General features: G+C 43.4%; 1 long non-coding RNA gene across 1 annotated transcript in view; it reads left to right on the top strand.

Moving 5' to 3' along the window:
- Positions 1–13,769: 13,769 nt before the first annotated feature.
- Positions 13,770–21,740, top strand: part of LOC146776475 (uncharacterized) — a 77,812-nt gene continuing 69,841 nt past the window's right edge. Inside the window, exon 1 of the long non-coding RNA XR_014972159.1 lies at positions 13,770–13,954. This is a non-coding gene — a long non-coding RNA (uncharacterized LOC146776475). The remainder of the gene's footprint in view (positions 13,955–21,740) is intronic.

The raw sequence follows: 21,740 nt of genomic DNA on the forward strand, positions 1-21,740 counted from the left end.
GAATTCCAATAGAAGCCCATATTGACACCAGAACATGGGCTTCTATGGGAATTCTCACGGCGATAATTTTAACGCCGTTTCTTGATAATATGCCCCTAGGTTGGTATAAAAGATGTGAAGGTCAATATAGTTCAGATGGGGCTCAATGACAAACATAGACAAGAATTGGGTTGTTTACATTGTTTCTTTCTCTCTTCAAAAATATATGAGAAACTGTATGTGACTTTTCTGCCATATGACAACAAGCAGTTACCTAGGCAATAAGTTTCGTTTTTGAATAATGAAAGCGTTTTTATAAAACTTCACAAACACACACAGTAGACTGGCACAGCTTGAGCGGTAGTATTTATTGTGTCCATCACAAAGTAGCAGTGCACGATTCTTTACATGAAGACACATGTACACACACACATACACACAGGCATATATGTAAAAAATTCAGCAGGGGCACCAGCAGATTAAGGATCACAAACACACCAAAGGAGTATGTGTGTGGGTAGGCGGGTTGGGGAGAGGAGATAAGCTATACCCAGTAAGAAGAGGAGGTTGTGTTAGAACTGTACATATCACTCGTAAGTAGACATGTTGAGTAATGTGTCTAGTTCTGTGGGTCTCATTTGGAGTATTGCGTGAAGTTTAGTATGCCTCACTAGCAGCATCGCTACAACATTTGGTGGCCAAATTTGGTGTTTCATGGCCAGTTTTTCAAGTCACATTTGAAGTGCTGTGTCTGGTTCTGGACCTAACTAAATTAATCCTTTACCGTAGGGGGAGTACACTGTTTCAAGTTACTAGAATTTTGACATTGTTTCATAATTCTATAATTCAGGTGTACTGCCTAGATAAGTTATTTTGTTTTTGAACCATTTCCCTGTTCTAGGAGTACCTATTATTTACAGGGGGCCCTTATTTATACACCTGGTTCTGGACCTAACCACAGAAGTATTTTTCACATTCTAGAAGCCACCATGCATTTTGGGAACAACTGAAAATTCTAACCACCTAGGCAACTCATAGGTTAGCAAATAGCCTCTTATAGAAGTGCAAATTCACTCTTGTGATTCAGAAAGTGTGAATTTACTCTCCTAAATGGACTTTGTCGCTCGTAAAATTAAACTGGTCTGATGCAATTTAGAGAGTAAAGAAGTCTCCTGACAGGTGCATCAGTGTTTAGATCAGGCACAGCTGCAACATTTAGTGAACACCCACAAATGTGAAAGTTTGGAGATCTACACAAACCTTCTAAGCCAGTAGTTGTCCATCTTAAAAACAATCACACATTTATTGTTCTCATAGGCAGGAGAATATCCATTTTTGGGGTGCATTAGGGTTGCAAACACAGATCAGATTGCCCCATCCAATACAGTTTTATAATAAACAAAATAGTTTTTCAAAGCACAAGCGACGGGTTTGAAAACCGAGAACATATGCTGAAAGACCACATAAGAACATAAATCAACAGTGTTGATCTTCTCAACTAGAAAAATCTGAAAACGGGCATCAAAATAACAAAAAAATGTACAGCTTGGAGCTAGCACACTAGAGAGGATCAAGAAATAAACTACAACAGCATTGACTTTATTCCAACATAGGTATGATTTAGCACAGCATGTGCAAGTGGGGTTACTGTGAAATAGCATGCTACTTGCATTCAGAAAAATACCTAAACCAGATAAGGGAAAAACAATCTATTTCCTAAACCGACAAAACAGAATCAGAGAACCCTTTTGCATGTTTCAACAACACTGCAAACACCATCTGAAAGTCAGTGAGGCTACACTGAACTGCAATAAACTAGCATGAACACCCCCATTACTCCAATACATCCTCATAGGACCTCTTCGCCACTGCCAGGACCTTTCCTGTCTGTAAACCTCTGAGAAGGAAGTGCAATATATTGCTGAGCACGATGACCAATGACTGTTACTCCAATTAAATACCTTTCATGTAAAGCTGGATAATGAGGCCGCAGTTGGAGCAGAGATATGGTATATAATGTTTGCACTGGAAAGATGTACATGTATTATTCTGGAATACTGTATATGCAGTCATGCTCGTTGAAATGTTAATATGAAAAACGAGATGCCTTTAGAACTGTGCCAACATTCATGTATTCTGCAATTTCTATGCATCGTTACATGCAATAATCTTTCAATATCTTTGTTGTCAATTTTTTGGCTACGGTATTACAGAATCACAATATCACCTACTCAATAATACAGAGTAGAACCTTTCTTAAGTGGATATATCAGGACACTCCAAACAATCACAAATGTTCCAAAGACATGCTAAATTTGGGAAAGTGAGGTAATCAGGTGGGTGCAGCAGTTTGTGGAACATTAGTTTGCACCCACTTCAAGTGGACTTCACATTCTCCAGAGCCTCAATATTGGAAATGACCATCTTTTGCAGGTTTTCCACCAGACGTTTTGCCTTCTTAGGCTGAAGCTGTTTTTGCTGGCCATAGGACTCGGCACACTTTATTCCTGCTAACCAGTGGTAAAGTGCTTGTGCTCTCCCTTTTAAAGAGAATACATTTTATGTGCTTGTAAGCCCTAGTACATGGGACAACAAGTACCCAATACCTGTAAATTAAATGGTAATAGGGCATTGTAGCACTCATTGTGCTGTCCACTAAAGTAGCATTCTAAAACATGTCTACAGGTATGGCATTGCAGCCTGGGTGGGCAGTTTTAATCTGCCATTTCAACATGGCTAAATACACTTTTTGCCAGGCCCAAACCTTCCTTTTAATAATGATGTCACCCCTAAAGTAGGCCATAAATGACCATTAGTGCATGGGGCATCGTATTTACCGTAGGAAAACACTGGTTTACATTATAACAATTTATGATGCTTAATTTTGGTTTAGGAGCAGCTAGAAAAATGATCCAATGACTTAAGTTAATTGTAATTTAAAATCCAACTTAATGTTAAAGTCGGATTTATATTATTATTATTTTTTTTTTACTTTTAGAATATTGTGATTTTCCTGCCTAAGCCAAATGTTCCTTTCTGCCTGTGTCCAGTGTCCCCTGACTGTTGAATGGCTCCTCAATGGTGAGATGTGGATGTCTCCCATACAGGGGAAACAAGGATTTGATATTGAGAGGTGTTTTTCTTCCTTGAACAGTATGCCCTGGGGTTTGTGGTAAGACCATTTCTAGGCTACAATGAGTGCCCACCCAGTCACTGACAAACATAGCTCACACGTAGGTCTGCCTTCCTTGGACTTCCTAGTCAGCGTGTCTCCAACCAAGTGGGAGGGAGGAGCTGCCCCAAAACTGGTTTCGAGTGACCCCTAGGGATGGTTTGCCCATTATCATAGCCATAACTTTGGGTTGGTATAGAGACCTCTGACCAGTGGAAGAAGAACTTTACCATGTTGGATGAGATGGAGAAGGGCACTTTCGGGGAGCTTACAGTAAAACGCACACAATGACCTGCAAAACTGGGTAGAGCCACCCCTGAAAATGTTTACCCCATTGGATAGGGAGTGGTCAGGAGTTTCCCCCACCCGCAAGTTGGCACTGGGAATAAAAGTGGCATCCCCAGTACACTCCCAGAACACACCTGGAGTGGTGAAGATTCAGAAGCAGAACTGCACTGCTGTCTAAAGAACCTGAAGGAAGACTGGACCTGCTTGCCTTGAAACCAGGACCCCAGAAGTGAATCCAAGGGTCAGTTGGCTGACCTCCTGTTTGAGCTAAGGTACACAACAAGCTTCTAGAGGCCTTTCCTGTAACTGCCCAGCTGACCACTTACAACTGGACATACCCAACTGCCGGCCTCTGCTAGAGTGATCCTTGAACCTGAAGTGCTGTCCCCAAAGTCCTGAACCCTTGGCTGGTGTCAAAGTGTACTCCTCCTAAAGTTTCCTGAAACCTAGGACTTAGAAACTTTTATCCAAAGTTTGCGCTGAGACCCATTGGCTGGCTGGGCCCAACCTGTCAAGCTGATCCAACGAAGATGCATCACTGCTGCGCCAAAGATTCAGGTTGCTCCCACTACGTTCTTATCTGCAGCAACAAATCCGGTCCAGCGGAATTTCGCGGATAAGGTGTCCAGCCTTGTGGAGACCTCTTTGGCTAGAGCTTGCATTCTTGCCCCGCTGAAAGAATCTGAGTTCTAAAAAGAGATTAAGTCCAAAGATCGAAATCGTTACTGGGTGAAGGTGAGAAAAGTATCCATTTGACAAGGGACCTTCTCTGGGAGAGAAATTAAATTTCTCCCACTCGGAGCAGAAGTCAGTGGCTTCACCTCATCCAGCAGTTATCTGATAACATGGAGCCTTCTTTGGTTACAGGCTGCTGCCTTGCCCCGCTGAGGATTTTTCACTTCTATCCCAGAGATTAAGGACAAAGGTGAAACTTTTCGCTAGGATGAACCTGGTCTTTGTATCAGACCCGCGCTCCCTCACGGTTGCCCTTACATTTTGTTTTTGCCCTAGTCAAGAGCACCCAGATGACTCCAGTTGACGCTTAACTTTCTCAATATCAGAACTGTAGTGTTGTGGTACCTTGCGAGGTCAAGGTTTTTGCAAATGCAACATTTTACTGTCGAATTTAGGTGCAAGGGTAGAGAAGTAAGGAAACTGAAATATCTCTCAGTAGGTTACTTAGGCCCATCATGATTATTTGCAAACTGGCACACCCAGTAAGGAAAGAGTTCTCTCTTTGGTAAAAGTACAAGTATCGTTCCCTGTTTGTAATGATTTCTTTAAATGACAGCCCCTGAGATGCACTATTTTAGAGGCAATAGATATATGTCTATTGGACTTGTAATCATGTCTAACATGGTGCATCCCGGAATGTACATACATGTATCATGTTGCTAACTTTACAACAGTTTCACTTTTGAGTACTACGGTCTTTGTCATTGCTTATTGTAACACTAACCAAGAGGCAAGCACGGATATAATTGATTTGTACTCAGAAAGAAGTCTGTGTTTAATTTAAAATGAAATGTGTCTTACATAAAGGTTCCCAGGTATGGAATAGACCAGAAATGAGACACATAGAACCTTTGTTCTATATTTCTTATGCGATGGAGCGCATGCGCCAACGAACATGTACCACAAGAGCTGACATTGCACCAGGAAGATCTTTCATGAACAATCAATACTTGTCCATGTCCACGTCCTGTTTTAGCATCTTCCTTCCTTTTAAATATCCCGTCCTGAACTTTGCAGACAGCTCGTCAGCATACTGGCATTTAAAACGACGCGAGACATCTTTAGAATGCTGGAGGAAAGGGATCACTACAATGTATACAATTATTCCAGAGTACACTGTGTTTAAAAGCCTTGCACTTATTATCAGATTACACCTTGGTATCTAGCGCAGAATCAGATACCTTGAGAAAGTGACACAGTTATGACAAGGGCATTTCCCCTCCATCTCAGAGCCACAACCGCTCATCCTCCATTAACAAATGTAAGGAAACAAGCGCACAGAAAGGTTTCCTGCTCCTAATTACCGTGCAGAAGTTTGAATCCTGCCTCTTATCCCGATGGGACATATATGTGTAAGTGAATGAGACCAGCTGAAGACTACTTCCATTAATGAGTGAACTTAGGTCAAAAGTTACACATTAGTATTGTCTTCACCACTGTATCCGCCTGGCAATTCCTGCTGAAACCCCCTTCGGAAAATGAACTTATTTCGCAAGTGTAAGTTCTCTGGAAGGTCATGAGCAGCATTATGTATTTTTTCCTCGTGCTTGCATTTCCTTCTCGTGAAACGCATTGTCATGTGTGTATTTGAATAATCAGGGTTTTCGTTTAAGCAGTGCTTAATTTGAGCCAGTGGTTTCTGGTGCTCAGCACCAGTACTTAATTGTCAACACCGGTGCCTGTGACAGCAGTTTGCCACTAGGTGGCACTGTCTAGCTAATTGAGAGATGACCACAACAACAGTTAATTATAAGTTCAATATACATTTAAAATTACGATTACCTGTTGGCCAAGACATTCTTATAATGTTAGGAGCCTGGAATAGTACGAATTGTCACACTTCTAGGACTGTGATGGTTAGTAGTTGTATTGTTACTATCATTGGCAGCATGGCAGGGACAATGCGTGGTGCAAGCTGCAGTGGCCTCCTGATGCAAGTCCTGGCACTTATTTTTTTCTTAATTAAGCACTGTGTATAAGGTATGTATGTTATGAATTAGTTATTCTTTAGACTGTGATAGTGGGTGAGACACAATAAGGAAATGCTCACAATGACTAGATACCATAAAAGATTAGCCCATTAGGTATGAATTATGACGCACAACCACAGTGTATCACTTCCATGGGCGTAACGCAGGCCCCTGCAACCTTTGCCATGCAGGGGACTCCCAACCCTTAAGAGGGTTCCTCATCCCTTCTGGGGCGGCAGGGCATTATGCCCAAAATCAATTGATATTTGTGACATATGGGAAACTCAGGGGCCACTATCACATTCTGCAGGAGACCCGATCATATTGTGTTGCGCCACTGGCCACTACCAACGATTGCTAATGGCATGGTCCTCAAAGAGCAATTTACTTGGTAATTTAACAAAAATCCCAACTACCATGAACAACACTGGAAGATAGACAACAGTTGGCAAAGCATGCACAGCATGGATTATCATCAACAGTTACCCCACTTTTAGAGCTCTAGCCTATTTGGCAACTGTTTTTCAAAATTAAGAAAAAAAACACATTTTTGTAATACCAGCTGGAGGATTGTCCACCTTAGATTTGAGCTCAAAATAGTTACATTGAGGTTGAACACCTCTTGTATAGTGTGTAACAAATCTGAGGAGACTATTGTTCATATTGTCTGCATTTGCCCAGCTCTGCAACCTGAATGGAGAGCCATTTAAAAAAGAAATGACTCTAGACAGAGGAGATACAGTGACCATCCTCCAAGGCCTCTCTTCGGCATTTCACTGTCTCACACCCAATCCTCATTCACTGCCTACATGACATCGGAATCCAAGGACACACACTCTGTTGGATCAGGTCCTTCCTTATTAGAAGAATCCAGTCAGTCAGCCTAGCACCGTGCTCCTCAGATGCCCATGACCTCACCTGCAGAGTTCTGCAAAGAATCCTCCCTGAGCATGACCCTCTTCAACGCATACATGATCCGTCTAGACAGCATAATTTGCTCTCACTGCATCAATGTCCTCTCCTATACCGATGACCCACAACTTATTATCTCCCTCATGGACAAGACGCCCATTACTCAGATTAAGTTCAATGCCTGCGTAACTGAAATCACTCACTGGATGAAGATGAACTGTCTGAAGCTGCACAGTGACAAGACCCAAATTGTGATCTTCAGGAAGAACCCTTTGGGCAACAGAGCTGTGACCAATACTCATCTCCACTACTCATTCCAAGAAGCTTGGGACTGTCACCGACAGTAAACTTGACATTATCACACAAGTCAATGCCGTCAACACCTCATGCATCCATACCCTGAAGATGCTGAGGAAGATTTTCAAATGACTTCCAATCAGCACACGAGAAGCTCTTGCACAAATCCTTGTCACAAGCAAGCTAAACTATGGGAACATTCTCTATGCCAGGCTCAACAAAAAACTCACCAGAGGGCTGCAGACAATTCAGTGCTCAGGGGTCAGAATCACTCTCATTCTCCCACTCTGCACTCACATAACACCACACCAGAGGGATGTCTATTGGCTCCCTCTACACAAACAAGCACAACTCAAATTCCTCACCCACAGTTTCAAGGCACTCCATAACACTGGCTCAGCATACATCAGTAATCGCAACTGCTTTCACAAACCTGCCAGACACCTCCGCTCCTCTGTACTCTCACTTGCACACATCCCAAGCATATGAAAACCCAGATGGGGTGGTCAAGCCTTCTCCTACATCACACTTAAAGCATGGAATGATCTAGTGCTACACATAAGAGCCTCCTCCTCAATTCTTGAATTCTGCAAGAAGCTAAAGTACCTTGCTTTTTGAGTAGTCTCACTAGGCCCTAGGTTTGGCAAGACTCACAGCTGCTCAATGCCAGGATACTCTCCTGGGTGATACTGCATTTTACAAATCTGAGTGACATAGAATACTGGACCTCTGGCAAGACTGCTGCAATGAAACTACACCACGCAGATGCATGAGCATTCCTAGTGCAGCCAAATGCCCACAATGTGCAGCACATAAGGCGGTAAGGACAAAGGACATTGAAATAAGAAGGACTTTGATGTGATCACCCAGCAGCACTACACACCGAGTAATACCCCACTGTCTTGCGCCATATGTGGAATTCTCCACAACAGAGAGTGCAAATAAGACTCACTATTGTGAAAGATAAGGCGAGAAAAGGGGCTGCAGCCCAGACTAATATTCACAAGTACACCAGACAGCGGAGGCAGGTGGAAGATAGTCTAAGGCTGCCTCCAGCCAACCCAGACCGCACAATGGAGGACATTCTTAAAGCCATCCATGAGCCAAAAACCTCACTGGAATTTAAAATGCAAATAGACCTAAACCTTGTATGATCAGACCACCAAGCTGTTACAGAGAGGATATTCAAAGTCAAACAACAAACAGAAGACGCAGCAAATATGGTCTCTACCCTGCAGATGAAAGTGGACAATCTACTACACAGAACAAAGATTTTTGAGACTAGAGGTGATGATGCGTGAGGAAGATCGTGCAGCACTAACATGAGAATGGTGGGCCTCACAGAGCAGATGGTGGGAGAATGTTTGGAACATTATCTGAACAATTGGATTGTGAGAAAACTCAAACTAAAGGGGCTATCAAATTGACAAACTCTTTCTTGTTGGAACGAGCTTATAGAATACCCCTGGCCTCAGTGAATGGAAAGCTAAGTCCAAATTACCTGTGTGAGACCACTGTATGTTTCAAAGGTGAGCATTCAGCTTACTAAGCCATCCTGTCAGCTCTGCGACTCTCATAATATTCATTTTATCCAATGCAGTGCAGTGATTTTTTTTACGTAACCTGCACTTTAATAGTAAATATCCTTAGAAAGTTGGCATCTGTGCTTATAGAATACGTTGGCTAAGCAAATAATCGCCTTTAAAGTGAATCCCTTACATTTGAAAAGGTCAGGCTGAGGCTAAAATTAAAGTCTGGATATATTAAAAGGAGGGATAGATGGCTTGAAAATGGAACAGTAGCTTTCTCTAGAAGTTTATTTACTGCCCAGAAAATGACCCTTTTGTGCTACCTTGAAGGTAGCTGCCAACTCCCGTTTTCATATAAGTTTCCTCGCCTGGGTTCTTTCATCTCTCTATCCCCAGGTTTCTCGGATACATGCCAAGCCACATCTGCAGCAATTGACTCTGACTAGGAGGTTTCCACATTGCAGCCAGTTCAGAGAGCTGGATTGGTGTGAGGACCTGAATAAACTCATTTAATCCAAACACAAGCTCCATCTGAAAGCGGTAGCATGAAAAGGCCTCTTCATGGGGTGTTTTCAGACTCACTACTTCATGGATCCTTTAGATCAGACCTTACTTCCTGTACTAAGAATCAAAGAATCCATTCGCGGTGGTGGCATATGGGTTTATAAGGCCCCCTGCATTAATAGGGAAGGAAGCAATATTATTACATTAGTTCCCTGCAGTGCATTTGTGAAAATTGTTTGATATGAAGTAGTGCTTAATTTGTTTAAAAAAAAAAAGTGCCTGGGCCCTCATCAGGAGTCTACTGTAACTTGCACTACCCATTGCCCCTGCCAGCACTGTCAATCACAGTACCAACACAACTAGAAAGCATCACACTCCTACAAGTGTGACAGTTCAGACTATTCCAGGCCCCCAAAGCTATAAGAATGGTTGTGCGGTGAGAATTACCCAATATTAATGTATATTGAATTAATAAACAGTTGTTGTTGTGCTCATCCGTAAATTAGGCAGACAGCTCCACCATGTGGCAGCTTGTCATAAGTGCTGGTGTTGACAATTAAGTGCCAGTGCCCAGCACTGGAAACCACCGGCTCAAATTAAGCAATGATTTGAAGACTATCAAAAACATGTACTTTGAAAATTGAAATCTCAGTGCTCTGATGCACATGCATAAGATCCTCTGACAACATGATTTTAAATTGCCAACCCCTGAAAAGAAGGAAACTTCTCCTCCCACCCAATCTTTCATCACCAACAATAAGGGATCTGGACTGTCCTTTTTTGATGACATCTGGATGAGTGTAAAATCTGTTCTGACATTATTCATGAGGTGGCCTCTTTAAATAAGGGGGCCATGCTAAATGTCTTTATGCAGCTATTATAGTGAGCAAACTCTTGCTTCAAAACATCTTCCAAGTGTTTCATGGCCCATTTGCAAGTTATGCAGCAATGAGTTACTTCACAGTGTTTTGGCAAAATTGAGGGGCTGGGTACCCTCAGTGCTTGATTTGGAAAAAATGAATGCCAGTGTCCAAAGCACGCTGAATACCAAGGCTGTGTAGTCTTGAATCCACGTCTGGTCTCTTGAATACACTGCCAGACACTCCCTCCCACTTTATATCTCTCTTGCAGTTCGCGCATTCTTGGTTTTCCGTCTTTCTCTTCCGCATTTATCCCGTTTGTGCATTTTCCCATCTCTAGCCCTCTGTAAATGTCTCAAGAGGGAAAATGGTGCCGGTCCCCATAAATGAGTGCCGGTGGCTCCCTCCGGCAACCACTGGCTCAGATTAAGCACTGGTTACCCCACTTACCTGACCTCAGCTTCAGATTGACGATTTGGGCTTGAGGATAGAAGGCGGAGCACAGTTGCCCCAGGTACTTAATGCACACCCTTGCAGTGGGCACCCATCTGCGTCTCTGTCTGGCCTGGTGATGGAAGCCTGCTGATGCGACATGTTTGGGTAATAATGGATCTGTACGTGTCAATGCAAAGTAAAAAAAAAATGTTTTAAATACACGCTGTAAATTAGGAGTGAAAATGTAAATCCATGATCCACCTCTCATATTGCATGAGCACCGGGTTAAGCGTCTGCATTGCACACAGGCACATGTCTGTCCCCTGCATGCATTGCTTCCTCCGCTGTACTTGTCCAGCATTGGGATGTCTAGTGTGAAATCTACATAGAGATGGAAGTTGGTTCATGGGGGAAGATGTTAGGGACCGATTGCAGTGCATACTATTATGAAAGAGAGACACCCTTCTAACTACACCTGACAGACCTCTTTACATGACCTTAAGCACACACCTTGTGAAGGATGTCAAGATTTCTGTGCTCAACTCAATTCCCATTTTGCACACGAGCAAATCGTATATGTTATTTAGGGCTTATTTAGAGCTGAGACTCAGAACATCCCTCAAGATGCCTCCTGGGTCGGATGTATGTCGTTACAACGCACACTTTTACAACGCATGCACTTACAACGCATTTTTTACAACGCATAATCCATTACAACGCATGACATTACAACGCATGACACTACAACGCATTTTTAAAAACTACCTTTACAACGCATTTCCATTACAGCGCATACTACCTTTACAACGCATACCATTACAACGCATAATATTAAATTGCATTTAAGGTAAGTATTAGATAGTATAGGGGTAAAAGTTACTTTTCTAACTCCAGGGGGTGCAACAGTAGGGTAAGTGTTGGATAGTATAGGGGTAAAAATTACTATTCTAACTCCAGGGGGTGCAACAGTAGGGTAAGTGTTGGATGGTATAGGGGTAAAAATTACTATTCTAACTCCAGGGGGTGCAACAGTAGGGTAAGTGTTGGATGGTATAGGGGTAAAAATTACTATTCTAACTCCAGGGGGTGCAACAGTAGGGTAAGTGTTGGATAGTATAGGGGTAAAAATTACTATTCTAACTCCAGGGGGTGCAACAGTAGGGTAAGTGTTGGATAGTATAGGGGTAAAAATTACTATTCTAACTCCAGGGGGTGCAACAGTAGGGTAAGTGTTGGATAGTGTAGTGTAATATTATGCGTTGCAATGGTATGCGTTGTAATGGTAGTATGCGTTGTAATGGAATGCGTTGTAAAGGTAGTTTTTAAAAATGCGTTGTAGTGTCATGCGTTGTAATGTCATGCGTTGTAATGGATTATGCGTTGTAAAAAATGCGTTGTAAAGATAGTGCGTTGTAAAAGTTGCGTTGTAAAGGTTGTTCCCCTCCTGGGTCTAGCAAACCTGTAGGTCTTAGGCGAGGAGCCAGAGCTGCCCCCTCATTAGAAGCCCTTCCAGCACTTGGATGTTGGCTGCTGGCCTTTCAGCTTTGGAATGTCAGGACTTCTGACATTATTTTAATCTTGTTATGACCAACGTGCAGGCAAATAAAGCCGAATGTGCTGGATGAAAACCCCTGTGCATATGGGACATTCGTGTTTTCTTTTTCATTGGGGGGTGGGGGGGTCTGAACAATAAAAGGAACGGAAGGTGGGTAGCCATGAAATGGTAGCCCACTTGACTTTGCATTCTTGTCCAAGTGCTCCGACAATGTGAGTTGGAGAAAGAATATTCCCAGTAACCGCAGCACTCAACTGTAAATATGGTGGTCCCGATGTGACAGGGCGGGCAGGCCTGGGCAGCCCACCAGCAACCAAATACAGATCAGAGAACTAAGATTTGTGCTGTGGGGCCAAGTCATAAGTTTTCATCGCCACACTAAAGACAAGCATTGATAAAGCAAATAGGTTGCACTTATGAGAGCTATTGGCTTTGCCAATGTTTTGTAGTCGTGGTGTAGAGCAGTGCGGATGCAAACTAATTTAAGAAAGCGCTATGATGTAAACAGTACTAATGCGCTTTTTTGTTTTTAAAGTGCATTAGGGCTGGATGCATCACAGTCTTTATTATTATTATTTTTAGCCATGCTGCGCAGGAAAAAGTGACGTACCGCCGGCGCAAGGGGCTTGTAAATAAGCCCATTAGTTCCTCATTTTGACTGAGCTGGAAATCTCGACTGAGCATCAATTGGAGTATCCACCCAATAGGAATTGCAACTAGTGTAGTAATGCACCACTTTTTCCCTGTGTCAGTAGTCCCAATGCAAAAACGAATGAGAATTTGATGGGAAAATACCTCCCATCTTATTTTTGCAGCTTAAATCAGGGAAAACCTGTATCATCGCGATGTTATTCCCCATTTCTAATTACTGGACTTGAACTGGGAATGTAACACTTCACCCTGTGAATACTGGATACAGCAACTGGTAGTATTGCTTTTCCCCAGTTGTGGAATTACCTCCCAAAATAATGACCACCTCATCATGAGGTCTTCAGGTAGTAATGCTCGGCTGTTAAAAGACAGAAGGCTGAGGCTTTTAGAAATGCATGAAGAATAAGACAATATCAGCCCCGGATGCAACAAAACTGTGGTACACTATCGGTCCTGTATTAGTTTGAATTGCATAATGTAATTACTTTATGCATTAGTAAAATATGCAAGTTATAAAACGTGCTCGGGAGCCGCCTTTCACGAAAGAGCCCTCCTGATTTCTGCTAGACCTGCTGCGGTGCTAGTTGCAAGTTGTGCCCAGCAGCGTCACATGTCACAGGCGGAAGGACAACCTCTGTCGTATCTTGACTACCTCCCATTGCCGTCCGAGGTCTCGAGTGGGTTTGTCTGTCTGTAATGAGGGGAAAGCTTGATTTCAGTATCCTGTGAGACAGGAGCTTCAACGAGCAACGGAAAGAAGTGACAGGGCACTGCTTCCTGTGGGCTCCCCCCAGAAAAGGAAACTCCCCGCGCTGATTGACTCATTTGGCCAAGTGGCAAGTCCGGAGTCTGGGCTCGCGGCCAGGACCAGGGCTGTACGGCCTGCCGCACGAGCCCCTGTCTTAACTCTCCCTTCCATCTGGTGGCAGGTCCTTCCGGTCTGTGTCTCTGCCGCTGGGACAGTAAGGCCAGGGCAGAGTAGGGCTGCTGCTCTCTGGGAACGACAGCAGGGCCATGGCCGGAACTGGGCTACTGAATGCAACAAAGGGCCGTCACGGAGCACGTGGGTACGACATAAAACAACAAAATATGTAAATAGCTATCTGTGTTACGGGAAAAGCATGCAATACTAGTTGTATTCGCCAGGATGGAGCAAAGTTTGGATGTTCACCCTTTATAAGTCTTTTTTTTACCTTTACCAACTTTTGTAACTTACCGCAGTCATTGCTTTTTTTTTTTTACAGCAAATAAGGTGGATGAAGAATATATGCAAAACATAGCTTACAGCAGGTGAAAAAAAGCCCGAGCAAATCCCATTTTTACCAGCAGATTTTCCCCAATTTTTTGGGGGGCGGGAAAAGTCTGTTAGAGAATATCGCACAGCACAAGTCTTGTGTACTGCACGCATGTTACATAGCGCTAATTTACACGGGTTTTGTGTCTTTCACTGCAATTACAGCCCACATAATTCTGCAGCTCCGAATGGGATGCGAACGGTGCGCCTCCTCATCACTGCATCCCATATGATCAGTAGCTAGTCCGCGCGCAATCTTTTCCCTCAAAAGCGCCTGAAAAGTGATTAGCCACAACTGTCAATAATCAACATCTAGCAACAGGAGACACCATACAACTGGGCACAACACTCGCTAATTCTGTGCTACTTTTTACAGATCATTTTAATTTGGCGCTTACTTTATTTTAGTTCTTTCAGATAACCTATGCTTGACAAAGAGTATATTTCTTATATATTAATAACATCTGGGACATAAGGTGCAGTATATATATATAAAAAAAAGAAGACATGCAAGGTCTAATTGAGGTCAAATTGCAATCACCAAAATGGGACAGTGAAGTGAAACTAGAATCATTAATTGGGGCAGTATAAATAAGCACAGTTTCACACATTTAGGTTACACATTTTAACATTTTAAAGCTCATACTGATTTCCACTTTCATCATGCAAATATCATTTTGATTTGTTATGCAAAGAACAGGAAGAAGCAGCCATTCTTGCATGTACAGGTCTGTACAAAAACCCTAAATGAAGTAAACAGTTCCAGGCAAAAGTAAACCTAAATAGAACACATTTTCAAATGTCTTAAAAAACTATGAAATATTCCTTAAACTCAGCACCAAAGTGAGTAGCGCCCATAAAGATGGTGAACCAGGGTGTAACAACACCATAAAATCTGGAAATTGTTTAACTAAAAGAAAATGTAATTTCTGGAAGTTAAAGTTTTTTCAGTATGTGGTAGAGCGTGTGACATAGCCAACCAGACATCAAAGGAAAAAACTTCTCACAGAGACTATAACACAGCGTACTTTAGGTTAAATGTGTATAGTGCCCTGTGTCACAACGCTTGCTTCACGGTGCTTTTAAAGCGTAATGAAATTGATCATTAGTGGCACTTTGTATCAATCAATCAAGCAGGGTTTTGTGAAGTGTGCCACTCACCCCTAAGGGTCTCAAGGCGCTGGAGTGGAGGAGGTGGGGGGTGTGAGCAGCTCCGTTGGGGTCATTCGAAGAGCCAGGTCTTGAGGTCCTTCCTGAACTAGTGCAGTGTCAGGCTTCGTCGGAGGTGAAGGGGGAGTTCGTTCCAGGTGGATGCTAGGTAGGAAAAGGATCTTCCACCTGCTCTGGTCCTGATGAAACGAGGGACGGTGGCTAGGGCGAGGTCAGCTGAGCGGAAGTTTCTCTTGGGGGCGCGCAAGGAGAGTCGTCGATGAGAGATTGGGGTCCGGTGTTATGGAGGGCTTTGTAGGCATGTGTGAGCAGCTTGAAGGTTATTCTTCTGCCGACGGGGAGCCAGTGGAGGTCGCAGAGGTGTTGGGTGATGTGGTTGTGTCATGGGATATTGAGGATAAGTCTGGGCGCGGCGTTCTGGACGTTCAGTAGTTTGCAAAGGAGTTTTTTGTTGATTCCAGCATAGAGGGCGCTGCCATAGTCAAGTCTGTTGGTGATGAGTGCATGGGTGATGGTTTTCCTGGAGTCGGGGGGATCCACTTGAATGTCTTGCGAAATATGCGGAGGGTGTTAACGCATGCAGAGGATACGGCGTTGATCTGGCAATTCATGGTGAGTTAAAAGTAGAGGATGATGTTGAGGTTGTGTGCCTGGTCCGTTGCTTTGGGAGGGTTTCAGAGGGCGGGTGGCCCCCAGGTGTTGTCCCATGCGGAGGGTTTGGAGCCATGGATGAGCTTCTGTTTTCTCTGAGTTTAGCTTGAGGCAGCTGTTGCTCATCCAGGTCGCGACAGCTTTCATCCCTTCTCGGAAGCTGCACCTGGTGACATCGGGATTTTGGTGAGGGAGAGGATGAGTTGGGTGTCATCGGTGTAGAAGATGATGTTGAGCCTGTAGTTTCTGACAGTGGTTGCGTGGGGGGCCATGTAAACGTAGAAGAGTGTAGGGCTGAGGGAGGATCCTTGGGGTACTCCACATCTGACCTCTGTTGATTCTGAGAGGAAGGGCGGGAGTCTTGTTCTCTGTGTTCTGCCTGAGAGGAAAGATCGTATCCAGCCTAAGGCTTTTCGACGAAGGCTGCTGATAGGTCCAAGAGCATGAGGGCTGCCATGTGGCCTTGGTCAAGGAGGGCATGGATGTTGTCGGCGAGGAGGGCGATCTTGGTGCAGTGGTTGCTGTGAAATCCGGATTGATGGGTGTGTAGGATGCTGTTGGTGTCTATGAAGTGTGCTAGCTGGGTGTTGACAGCCTTTTCGCTGACTTTGGCAGCAAAATGAAGCAGTGAGATGGGCCTGAAGATGTTTAGGTTCATAGGGTCTGCGAGGACTTCTTTAGGAGGGGGTTGACTTCGGCACGCTTCCAGATGTCAGGGAATGTGGTGGCCTTGAGGGAACAGTTGATAGTTTGGCGAGACTCTTTTGGAAAATGTGCTGCGGGCAGGGGTCAGAAGGGGCTCTGAAGTGAATGCTCTTCATTGTCTTTAAGGTGTCTTCTGTGGTGAGAGGGGTCCGGGTGAGAAAGGTCTGTTGCGTGGCGTAATTGGGGGTGGGAGTTGAGGCGGTGCCGTGGCCTTGGTCGTCAAAGTTGTCATAGAGTGTCTTGATCTCGAGGTGAAAGGAGCTGAGTTTGTTGCAGAGGTCTTGGGAGGGAGGGACGTCGGTTGTTTTGCTGTTGGGCTTGGCGAATTCTTGTATGATTGTGAAGAGTTCCTTGGAGTTGTGGGCCTTGGAGAGGAATCTGTCTTGGATTAAGTTTTTATTGGTTGCTTTGATGAGTTGGTGGTGTGCTGTGATGGCTGTTTTGTAGGCGGAGCATGCTTCTGGGGTTTTGCTGTTTCTCCATGTCTTCACTAGTGATTGGCAGGAGTGCTTGGATTCTCAGAGATCTGTGGGGAACCAGTTGGCTTTCTTGTTGTGTTGTCTCGTTGTGTCCTGGAGGGGGTGAGAGTATGTAGTACATATACCACCAGTTGTATGTTTATAAACAGTTTCCTCTAGAAGTAGGGCTTGGCTGGTGTGCCCAATCTCCATTGGCCCATTCATCCACCAGCCAATCACAGTTAGAGATACCCACAGTGAGGGTGGCATTTTTGACAGAACGTACTTCCACAAACACAGCTGGAATCCATTTGGTGACAGTCTTTAATTTCGGTTCTTCGGCCATCTAATGGTGGAAAGACAGCTCTGCTGGAATTATTTTTCATAAACTCAAACTCAAAGAAGGGATTTATTTTGGAAAAACTTACAACCATAACCCCTCATGTGATGAACATTTTCTCCAAGTGTGTTGCAGATTTTGATAGCTTTTTCCTGCCTAACAGATCAGGGCAGGAAAAAGCAGCGTAGTAAGCCCTGTCATAAAAATGGCATACCTTTTGATGCCACAGAGCTGGCAGCTCTTAAATGCCTTACCTATGAGGAAGGTATTTCTGATGGTAGATCCAGTTTATCATCTGCACTTGTGAAGATAGTAGTTCCTCCTCCTCTAAATGAGATGGGGAATGGAGAGATGTGTGTGTGGGGCATCTGATAATTTATGGGTGATACCCTACTACCGCTGGCTTCTACATTGTGCCAAAGTCTAAAACTTTGGAATGAGGATCACACAGCACCTCATGATCCTCAAGATACTTTTAAAACCTTTTGGAGACCAGGGAAGCTCAATTGCTTTCCGTCATTATCACTTTGTCCTTGATAATAATGACATTCAGTGCTTAATTTGAGCTGGTGGTGGCTGGTGGGCGCCATGAGACACTATTTTTACTCATCAGATACTTACAGACAGCAAGAGGGGGAAAAACACACAATTTGGAGTGAAGGAAGAGAAAGATGAAAAGCAACAACAGAGGGAGAAAGCAGAAACATGCAATAGTGAGATAAAGGGGCATGGAGTGTCTGGTAGCGGATTAAATAGGCCTGAAGTGGGTTCAAGACAATGCAGCCTTAATTTCTGGAACACAGACATTTAATAGCACCGGCTGCACATTTCTAAACAGAGCTTTGGGCACCAACACTCATTATTTTACAACTTAAGTTCTGCTGACATGTCCTTATATAGAGCTTTATACTACCGTTCTACTTTTACGTCATTTATCAGTGCTCAGTTTATTAATCTAGGAAAGCTGGAAGGATAACTTGGTAGTATCAAGATTATCCGTACATACATGCAGATCCCTACTGCAATGAGGATTTAATACATTGAGCAACCTTGCCTGCATGATATGGCACAATGTACTTTTTATGTATAAAAAGTAAATGTTTTATGACAGTGGCTTGGTGCTAATAGGATAAGATAGTTCCAATCTTCTCTCTGGTTAGGCCTTCTCCATATTGATAAAACTCAACCACCCTGCACAGCATTGAGCCCTCTAACCCAACCTTCTCTGAAACTTAGGTCTTGATCAAAAGCAGCAGATGCTGTGGCTCTAAGTAATGCGCTTGTCTACCAAACATAAAATATCATGCTAAAACAGTGACTTATGTAATGCAAATCCTGTCTAACACTTGCTACAGGTAGAGCACCTTTGACGCTGAGATATCCATTGTGTCCTTCTGCAAAAAAAAGAAAATGTGCTAAGTTAAATAGCCCAACCAAGGTTTGTCCAATATCTAACTTGATTTACTTGGACAATTTCCTTGAAATACCAGTCACTCAATAGTGCCAGACATTGATGATACTAAATAATATCTTCAACAAAATCCAAGAGATCTGATTGGGAATGTGGAATGTTCAGTAGTGCCAGTGCTTGGCACGTCCAAGATCTTCTGTTGTAGTCGCATATTGATGTCTTCACTATCGTCCTATGGCACAAACACCAATTTCACCAAACGAATACTGGCACTAATATAACTACCGTCTTTATTTAAACACACCTAGGCTTCTGATGGTACTTCAAATTCTGGTTGTGTTACTTAGGAGATCTCGATGTTTTTCCTCCTGCTTGATGCTTACATGGGTCCACTTTCCTCTGTATTAGCAGTGTGTTGTTTCAAATACGATCAATAAGAATGAATGAATTAGTTTTTTGTGCCAGTTAATTAAATTTGACACAATTAGTCACAAAATAACAACAGCAATAGATAAAATCAGTTAAGAACATATGAACAGCAACCCCAAAATAGAACTATATTGTAAAATACATCTCTATATCAAAAAGTAAATAAATATGATTTACAAATATGGATTTTGTGACAGTGGCAGTAGTTGGAGTATTCAAGTTCTTCGCTGCCTAATGGCAGTGAAGGTCATGTTTACAAATTTCCCAAACCGTGCCAAATACATGGGAGCAGTAATAGTCATCCAAAATTCCAGTGTATCATTGCAGGAGGAAACCCCATTCGACATGAACATTGGTAAAGTGCAGCGTGCAGTTAAAAACTCTGGACAATAGCATAGCATCGCAGGTGAATTATGGACTCTCCTATATACTCGCAGAATCTGCAAGGCTTGCTGCCTGATGTTGCTGCCCACTCTGGTTGAATTCCTCAATAGCAAGGGCCACAAGTAATGCTCTAGGTATACAATGCCTGGTCTCCTTGGTTAGTGCTGACTTTAGGTACGGTTGCATTCTCATTTCCCCATATGATTTTATGATTGGGGTGGCATATGTGATGGGCTAAGTCAACTTTCGATGAAACTTGTGCAACTTGTTTCCTCAAAATTGATTTTGTGCTGGAATAAGAAACAGTGAGGGCCAGCAACATGTACAAAAGAACATCTAGATCAGATCAAGATATAGAGACCATGGATTGGTTGAAGCTGTGAAAATCACTTCAAGAGCCTTTTTAAGGTATCTGGTTTGGATTGTTGTATTGCATAATAGTACTTGAGGAAGCAGGCTTACATTCAAAGTCTTGTCCATGCAGGACAAACCTCAGGTGAAGTTGCGAGCGGCGAGTGTATTTCGAAAGGTAGAACAGCCTTCTAAAGGCATTGCAATGAGACTTATCCAGCACTGGAGAGAATGCCCTGGGGTAAGCGTGTTGACCATATGTCATATGTTGACCATATGTCAGGGAAGAGGTGTGGCGCCGTGGCCAGGGCGACTGACTCCGGAATCTGGGGATCACGGTTCGATCCCGGGCGCCGGCAGCAGATTAGCCCAGCACCATGTGACTCTGGACAATAGCTTGCTTAATCTTCCCGACGGCCCCCAGCGCCTAGAGACCCTTACGGGTGAGTGTTCGCGCTTTACAAATGTGGATATTATAAGGTTGGATAGCAACTTTGCCTGCATGATTCTCAGGACTTTCTCTGCTGAAAGGGAGTAAAGCTGGTGGTATTATTGGCGCATGGCAAATGTGACTGCCTGAACCTTCCTGCTAATAAGTTTAAGGTGTACACTTGGTTTGCTTGTGTCTATAAACCAGACGCCAAGATAATTATACTTAGATCTTTGAAAGATCGATTTGTTGCCCAGCCAGTCTCTCTTATTTGTGTGGCTTATAAAAATCATCACCTTTAGCGTGTATTTTATGGAGCTCATTAAGAGCGCACGGCAGTCAAACTCTTGTGTGATCCAATATGAGCAAGTCTTCAGCATGCTGGCTCATTGGAAGCCTAACGGGACTAATCTTTGGTGGGGTTGTGTTCACCTTTGCTAGTCAGCGAGCTATTGTTGCAGTGTGAAGGGTAAACAGCAAAGGAGCTAGAACAGACCCTTGCTTTAGGCCCCATGTGGTCAGGATTTGTTTGATCGCTGAGTTGTCCACAACAGTCTTAACACAGACCCACATTTTGAGTACAATTAAATGATTGTTCTAAGTAAAATGGTGGGTATGCCCCAATCTGCCAGCTTTGCCTAGAGTTTATTAGTATCAACACTATCAAAAGCGACAGAATAGTCCACAAAGCACGCAAATAGAGGTGGCCAAAAAGAAAGAGAAGCACTATAGGCCAAATGTGACAGGGCAACAGTATAGTCAATGGTAGAGGAATGCTGTCTGAGTCCAATTTGCTAAAAATGTACAATATTAGCTTCAGCCACCCATGCCTCAAGCTCCTGGAGCAAGATTTTAGCATAGATTTTAGCCTCTTCATTTAATAGTGTAATTAACCAATAATTTTCTGGGATAGAGTTACTCTCCTTGCTATGAATTGGTTGGAGGATGGATCCCTTCCAGGATAGTTGAACTTCTGCCGATTGAAAACAGTCCTCATACAAGGGAGAGAGGAAGTCATCCCAGAAGTCTATATTGAACTTAAAAAGTGCACTTGGTAGGCCATTGGTACCTGGGGCCCCATTGGTTCTCATGGCCTTGATGGCTTTATAAATATAATCTCATTTAGATAACATAGACCCTGTTTTCTATTCTTCAGTATCTGGGTCTGGTTCCTACCACCTGTGGGTAGCACTGTGGAGGACCAATGAATCAGGATCTGCATATAAGTTC

The sequence above is a fragment of the Triturus cristatus genome, chromosome 12 (assembly GCF_964204655.1).
Source record: "Triturus cristatus chromosome 12, aTriCri1.1, whole genome shotgun sequence".
NCBI classification, from domain to species: domain Eukaryota; kingdom Metazoa; phylum Chordata; class Amphibia; order Caudata; family Salamandridae; genus Triturus; species Triturus cristatus.